The sequence below is a fragment of the Nannospalax galili genome, unplaced genomic scaffold (genome assembly GCF_000622305.1).
Source record: "Nannospalax galili isolate Female #2095 unplaced genomic scaffold, S.galili_v1.0 scaffold514, whole genome shotgun sequence".
Taxonomy (NCBI): Eukaryota; Metazoa; Chordata; class Mammalia; order Rodentia; family Spalacidae; genus Nannospalax; species Nannospalax galili.
In genome coordinates this window covers 1,117,052-1,125,632 of record NW_008336076.1, presented here as the reverse complement: position 1 = coordinate 1,125,632, position 8,581 = coordinate 1,117,052, and positions in this window count along the sequence as shown.

The following is an 8,581-nucleotide window of genomic DNA, read 5'->3' as shown; positions in this document are numbered from 1 at the left end:
ATCCATAAAATATCTAAACACAGTTACAAACAGAAGATTCTCACCTCTCATTATTCGCAATGAGAATAATGCACTGTTTGCAGAACTTTAATACATAAAAATATGCATACACACATTTATACACTATCTTTGTAGAGGACAAGGAAGGGTCCTGAGGAATTAAGGCAATATGACCAGGTCACAAGAGGAGCACATGACTCAGCGGGTTTATTTACATTATGAAGAGTAACTTTTATTTTTTGTTTTTTATTTTTATTTATGTGTATGAGTGTTTTGCTGTGTACTCCTGTCATGCAGTGCCCCCAAAGGTCAAAAGAGGCCATTGGATCCCCTGGAACTGGAATTACATATGGTCGTTAGCTGCCATGTCAGTGCTCTTTACTCCTGTACTAGGTACTTTTCTGTTGCTGTGATAGAAACACCATGTCCAAGGGAACTTATACAAGGAAGAGTTTATTTAGCTTATGATTCCAAAGAGGCAAGAGTCCATCATGGCTGCAGAGGTGGCTGGAGTTGTAGCAGAAGTTAAGCTCTCACATCTTCAAGCAGGCACAGGAAGCAGAGAGTAACTCAAGAGCTGGCAAGACTTTAAGAACTCTCTAAGCCCACCAGCATGTATCTTATAAGACCTCCAAAAACAGCACCACCAACTGGGAACAAAAAATGTCCACATACTTAGAGCCTATGGAGGGCATTCTCATTCAAACCACCACAACCCCTGAGCCATCTTTCCAGCCAAACAGTAACTTTTTGGTAGCAAGTTTAGGTGAAAGTCTTTGTCCAGATTATATCCATATTGTAAAAGTCATTCTTACAATATCATCAAAGAGGACAAATATCACAGAGCAATTATAATATTTACATTTGAACATGGAGAAGATGAAATTTTAAATGTCATATTGCATCTGTAAGATTAAAATAATTAATGTTTATTTTCAACAGAGTGAAGAATATACTTGCAGAGAATTAATAAGCATAGATTATGCAGGCCCAGATTCATTCTTAGTTTTTGGTCCTCTTCAGAGCTACAGTCCCAAGACTTGGTTGTAACCCAGATTTGTGACTGAGACCAAAGACATTCCAAGCATATCATGAGTTGGTAAAAACCTATTCTAGCTTCTGTTTCTTCTGTCCTTCATTCTCTTGTCCAAAGGAAGATTCTTCCATTCCCATACTAAGCTCTAGTTTTCCTCTATTATCTTCCTCAGGAGAAGGATTCTTCTTATGAAAACAAAGCAACATAACAGCAAAATCCTTCAGCTTATCTGAAAGTAAATTCATTTTATACTTGCGATATTGCTGAACTTATCTCTTCTTATTCTTACATTAGCTTCTTCTATTAATATATCACTGGAATTCCATCACAGATGTTAATATATCCTTCATCTGGATCCTGTTCAAATCCTAGCACATAACTTAGAAACATCTCTTAAGAACATACCCACAACTCATCTGTTTCTCCCTTATAAGCTCTTTATTAAAGTTTCAGCATTTCACCAACAATATTGACAAAAGATTCATGGCTGCCCATGTCCACACAAAATGACAGAAACTCCCTAATAAAGAAATTAAATGTTATGACAGAATTGAGTAAGTATATATATTTTGGGTAATTTTACCCATCATTTAAATTTTTATTGCATGTATTTATTTATTTATTATTATTTATTTATTTAATCTTTTTGAGACGGGGTCTCCCTATAGTCCCAGCTGGCCTAGAACTTGCTATGTAGACCAGGCTGGCCTTGAACTCACAGAGGTCTGCCTGTCTCTGCCTCCTGAATGCTGGGATTAAAGGCCTGAGCCAGCATACCCCACTTTATTACATTTATTTATTTATTTATTTATTTATTTATTTATTTATTTATTTATTTTGTATATGCACACTCACCATGGAGTGTTATGTGGAGGTCAGAGGACAATTTGGAGAATCTGTTCACTTCTTTCATTATGTGGGTCCTGGGGTCAAACTCAAGTCATCAGGCTTGGGCAGAAAGCATCTCTACCTACTGAGCCATCTTGCTGGCCCTTATCTCTTTCTTTCCTTTTTGTTTGCTTGCTTATTTGTTTTTGAGACAGGGTCTCCCTGTAGCCCTAGCTAGCCTGGGATGTACTATGTAGACCAGGCTGGCCTCGATCTCACAGAGATCTGCCTGCCTTTACCTCCTAAGTACTGGGATTTTTAAAAGGCATGTGCCACCTACCTAGTTTATTTTGTTACTTTAATAAGTGATAAAGAAAGGGAAAAATGAGATTTCTTTAGTCTTTTCTGAAGGAATTCTTAATTCAGAATAAGCAAAAACTGAAGAAAATAAATTTCTATATTATAGTTATTATATGTACAAAGAAAGAAATGATTAATCACTAACTCTCAGTTTCAAATAAAAATATGATATATCTTATGAAAATCTAATTTTGCATAAAAAATAAACCTGACCTGTAATGGCAGAAATATGTTCACCCTCATGAGAAAGTGCCTATGGGTGATCAAATCTCTAGATTTATGCATCAGAGGAATGTGTTAACTAACATTTTGGGGAAACAAAAAATCATGACCATGAGCTTTACTGAACAGGGTATCTAACTTCATCAAAAAATACGTTCCATCATCAACAGGGGATAGAAGGAAGGTGATAGCTCTGACAGGACAATTTGTAGACCGAGGGACCGTTTGTACTGTATGATGTGTGGATGGATCTTCTTTCCCTAAAGAAGTTCAATAAAAACCTAGATTAAATTTACTAGGTGTTGGAGAAAATGAAAATGTATTATACATTAATTTTTAGGTGGAAAATGGTTATTTTCCATTTTCTTGTCTTTCAGATAGCTAATCTATATAGTTAACATAACAAGATGCTCCACTGGGCTTCACTATTGTGGAGAAAGGGCCAGAGTCCTGAATGGAGCAGTCACAACCACCCTGGGTTTTGTTGAAGCTGGGTAAAGGACACAAAGGAGTTCATCTTATCTAATATTTCATAAGGTATAATTGTTTGAAATCATTGCTAATAAACTATTAAAAATGCAGTGGGGCTAGCAAGATGGTTCAGCAGTTAAGAGAATTTGTTGCTCTTACAAAGGACCTGAATTCAGTTCCCAGCACCAGATTGGGTGCTTCTCAACTGCCTCTAACTCCAGCTCCTGGGAATCTGATGGCCTTTTCTAATCTCTGAGGGCATCTGTACACATAAGTGTGCACCAGCAACACACATACATAAATAAAAATAAATCTTTAAAAATATTCAGTGTTCTTTCTTCATAAAATAATATAGATTTCTGAGTCAAAAAAAAATCTATGACTTTGATGTTACAGGCCTGAGATGGGAACCAAGAATTTGACTTTTAGATGGAGTCCCAAATGTTTCTTATATAGGCTCCAAAGCAGATGATTTTTGTGTCCCCCTAGAACTTACATAATAAGATATGATAACAATATTGTAAAAGTATGGTTGGCATATGGGTTTCCCATTTTTTTCTATCTCTTTGAGACAGGGTCTCCCTGTAGCCTCAGCTGACCTGGAACTCACTATGTAGACCAGGCTGGCCTCAAACTCACAGAGATCCACCTGCCTCTGCCTCCCGAGTGCTGGGACTAAAGGCATGTACCCAAATGCCTGACCACATTGACTTCTTTTATTCCTCTTGAAAGATGTCTATATATTTAGCTCATAATAATTGTTCCTAAAATTAAAAAAATATTAGGACACTGAGGCACTTTAAAGCTAATCACATATACTTCTTCATACATCAGTTGCTCTTTTGTTTGAGTTAGAGGAGAAAAATATCACAGAATATACCTATTTACTTTATAACCTGGAGTTTATTCTTATTCTTTGCTTTAAATCTGTTTACAATTACAAATTATCTTAACCAAAAAATAATTAATAAAAATTAGTTGGGTGTGGTGGCACAAGCCTGTAACCCCTACATACAGGAGGTAGAGGCAGGATGATCAAGAATTCAAGATCACCTTTGGCTACAGAGTGAGTTCAAGACTAGTCTGATCCTGTCTCAAAAGGGAGACTGGGCTGAAGAGATGACTAAACAATTAAGAGCACTGACTGATCATGCAGAGGACCAGGGTTCAATTCCCAGCCCCCACATGGAGGCTAAGAACTGTCTGTAACTCCCAGTTCCAGGGAATCCGACACCCTCTTCTGACCTCCATGGGCATTGCATAGCACAGGTACACTTACATTCATGCAGGCAATACACATAAAACAAAAATATTAAATAAAATATTTTCAAAAAAGAAAAGAGAAAGCACAATATAACAATAACAATGATAATAATCACCACATGCTGTCTGCGTTGACGTGATCGGAGCTTAAAAATATTATTTGGGGGATGGGAAGATGGCTGGAAAAGCACTTGTAAGCACGAGAACTGGAGTTTAGATCCTAGCATCCACATAGGTTGTGGGCCTAGCAGCCCGACTGTAATCCCAGTACTCAGGAGGTGGAGGCAGAGACAGAGACAGAGACAGAGACATCAGGTCCCTGGGGCAAGCTGGCTAGCCAGAATGACTGTGAGTTCAAGGAGAGACCTTCCTGGTAAATAAAATGGAGAGTGATCAAGGAAGAAGCCTGATAACATCTGACCTCTACATGCACGCATACACATGCATACTCACACATATGTCCACATGCATAGAAACATGCACACATACATGCACACCACACATATGATCACACATGCACACACACATACAGATACACACACACACACACACACACACAAATCTTGCTTTTTTTTCTTCTTTCCAAAAAGAGATTTAATGAAGCTTAAAAAAGCAACCATATAGTTGAAAACTTAAAGACTCCCAGTGGCCATGATTTTGTGGACCAGAGTTCACCTTTTACCCCCAACCTCCAGTTTTAATAGTTGTTGAAGCTTGTTTCCCAGACTGGAAATATCAGGCATTGTCTGGGAACCTGTTAGATATGTGGCTATATTGTGCCCTATCCCAGACTTACAGAAGCTCTGGGGCCTAGAAATCTGTGTGTGTGTGTGTGTGTGTGTGTGTTATGTATTTGTGTGTATGCACACAAGTGTGGTGTGCTCATCTGTCAACCCACAAATAGAGGACATAGGTCGACTTTGAATATTGTCCTTTATTGCTTTCTACATTATTTTTAATAGAATTTTTGCAATTTTCATATACAATATAATTTGATACTTAAATCCTGTCCCCTATCCACATCTTCCCTTATTGCTCCCTCCCAATTTAATGTACTCTATTAGATATATAATAAGGCCTATAGACTCCAATGTGTGTCTCCAAATGTCTTTCAGTGTGAGTTCATCTACCAGAGCCTGGTTAACCTACCAAGTATCCCATCCTTATAAGAGCTCATCTCGTCCCCTTCCAGCAGCCATCAGTTGCCAAAATTTCCATAGATTGGATTTGGGTTTCTTACCCACTCCCCCATGTCAATGTTAGAATTCTGTCTGGTTTGAGCTTTCTTGGGACTTGTGCACACTGTCACCATTGCTGTGAGTTCATATGAGTCACTGATCAACTGTCTGGAAAACTGCATTTCCTTGTGGTCATCCACCACCTCTGGCTCTTACAATCTGTCTGCTCTCTCTTCCAAAGTGGTCCTTGTTCTTGGAAAAGCAAAAGTTTGGTATAGGTGTCTGATTCAGGGATAAACACTCTGCAGTTTCTAATTTTTTTTGCACTTTTGCCAGTTGTGGATTTTCTATGTTAATCACCATCTACCCATGAGGGAGATTCTCTGGTGAGAACTAAGAGAAGCATTAATCTATGGGTATAACAATAAGTCATTAAGAATCCCTTTAATACTACATTTATTCAGTAGAATAATAGTATTAGACTCTCTCCTATGGCCCATGTGTCTGTCTAGCCACAGGGTCCTAGGCTTGATATCAATGGCAGGTATGGGCTCTATCCTTTAAGGCAAACCTTAAATTCAGTTAGAAATGGTTGGTGATGCTCATAATATTTGGGCCACTATTGCACCAGAGGCCATATCTTGGATGCAAGATTCACAGTTGGGTAAGGTTAATGATTAGTTTTCTCTTTCAAGTTGCATGCCTAGCTCCTTCCAAACACTATGAAAGCTAAACAGTAGAGATGAAGCATGGAAATCAGCACCAGCTTGATTTCTCCTTGCTGTTTGTTCTATGGCTCATGTATGTAGTGTCTTACTATCCAGTTTGGGTGGGTAACCAAGATCAGGGCAATGGCCAGTATTGTTTGAGGGTACGTGGGACCCCCTAGTCAATAGCTTCTAGAGAGGGAGTCCATTCCTAGCATTGAGATTTTATTCATTAGCCTAGGATGTCTAGAAGGGACAATGTCCCCTGGTTACAGGAAATCTCCTTTTAATCCCATTTTACAATGTATATGTATATTCTTTAAGAAGCTTCTATAGTGGTAAGTTTCCATATGACTTTTCCTAAAGGCTTTTAATGTCACTTATTACTCCCCACGCTCTCTCCTCTGCCCTTCCCTCCCATTCTCCAATCCATTTAACCCTTCCTATTCTAATGTTCCCCTTTCTTCCCTTCATATCACTGTCACACACACACACACACACACACACACACACACACACACACACAATCTTGCTATTTTTGATTCCCAAATGAAGAGAAGGAGAAAAACTAGGAAGATTAAAGTTTTAAAAAAATGTGTGTCAGTGGTACATGGAGAAAGAATTCACTCATAACTCCACCCCTACCTATGACTCTGCCTGCGAGCATCAGCGTCCCACCAGGAGTTCGCTATGATTTCACCTCAGGAAAGAGGAAATACAAGTTACATTTTGGAATTTTATAAAAAAGAAAACTCCCACCTTACTACTTACTTGCAAATCAATACTGTGAAACTATATTAGGACTCAAGGCCACATCGATAGTTCTGAAGAGAAAATTCACCTGAAAAAGATCTCTTTGCTTCCCTGTGGTAGCTGTCGGCTACACATCACACACGTAAATTCCATAGGAAACTGGCAAAACCTTATATTATCATGTACTCATGGCAAGATGTGTCTTGTTCTTTTAAAACTCTTTTGACTGCAAAGTACAGTTCTAGATATTGTCTATTTCCTTCTGTTTGAATAGGAAAAGTCCAACACATGTAAACATTTTATTTACGAGATGACATTGTCAATTATTCTGCTATTTTTTTTTCTTTCTCACATCTGGAAAATTCACATTTAAATATTGCATTTTTAGAAAATCTTAGAAGGAATATGTTTGTCCTCATCTTAATCTTTCTAATATATAGGCCTGAATGGCTACAATTTCTTGTCATGATCAAGCTAAATTTGTAATGATTATCTATTTATGAAAAAGAAAAAGTGCCTGGCCTCCATCATGTCTGGGAGAAACACTTCCCCTAGGGTTATGCTGAGCCATAATAATAAAGGACAAAGCACCCTCCATTCCTGCCACTCACTCTGAGACGACTGTAGAACAGGATGGATAGTTCTGCAGAACCATCATAAAGATTTACACAAATCGTTCCTTTCTTTCAGATTGTTGCTACTTTCCTCAGTGTTGCACTGTCATTACATTCTCCACCCTCGCTATTACAGCTTCCATTACCACCCACATGGCACTGAGGCTTTATCCGTGGGTGGCAGATGTTATCACCATATGCCATGCCATCAATTTTCCATTCAAGGGTAATGCAATGTTTGGGGGGAAGCCAACTCACACTTTAGTAAAGGCTGTCTCTGGAGTCTTCACCAGCCGTAAATGCAAGCATCCTTTCAACTTCTTGGCTCTGATATTTAACCAAAAAATCATCAGGGACCTTAGAGGCACTTTGCATGCTTCCATGTTAGTTGGGCACTCTCTCGCACTGTCACCTGCCAAATTGCTTCCTATTAAGGAGGTTGGCATTATTTTGTCTTCTTTTTTATTAACTTTTATTCGTCCCAGAATATTCTAGGCAGAGAATTGTGAAACAGATGAAAAACAGCGGAAAGTATTGGTCCTGGGTCTGATTCATGAGGCTGTTACTGCTAGCTTATTTGGAAGATCTGTAGCTCTCCTCACTGTTTCCAGAACTTACCATTACTCATAGAGTTTGCGATTTGTATTCTGAATAATTAAAAGGAGCAGCAAATTTAAGAAGAGTGCTATATCTGCACAGTTCATGTTTCTTCTCTCTCTCTCTCTCTCTCTCTCTCCTTCTCTCCCTCTCTCTCCCCCCCTTTCTTCTCTGTGGTTTCTTTTTTTCTTATTTGCATGACTGGTCCATTGCCACTATTATGATATATTTATATCTTTCCACGTTTACTAAACATCTATTATTTGTTAGTCATCATGTTATGTTCCATATATTTAAACATTAAGTGTAATTCTTCCAAAATTTCCAAATCTTGGTGGTAAACCTTAAATTTTCTTGAAATTAGTCCAGTCTAAATCACGGCATTTCCCATGCCCATGCTGGGTAGTTGAAACGTGGAAAGCTTAAAAGGCAATGAAGAAGAAACATCTACTTGTTTTTGTTGCTTATGATATTATTTCCCTATCAAGTTTTCTAACCATCTGCAAATTGATATTTCAGTTTCTTACATTATCCACAGGCATTAATTTCCTT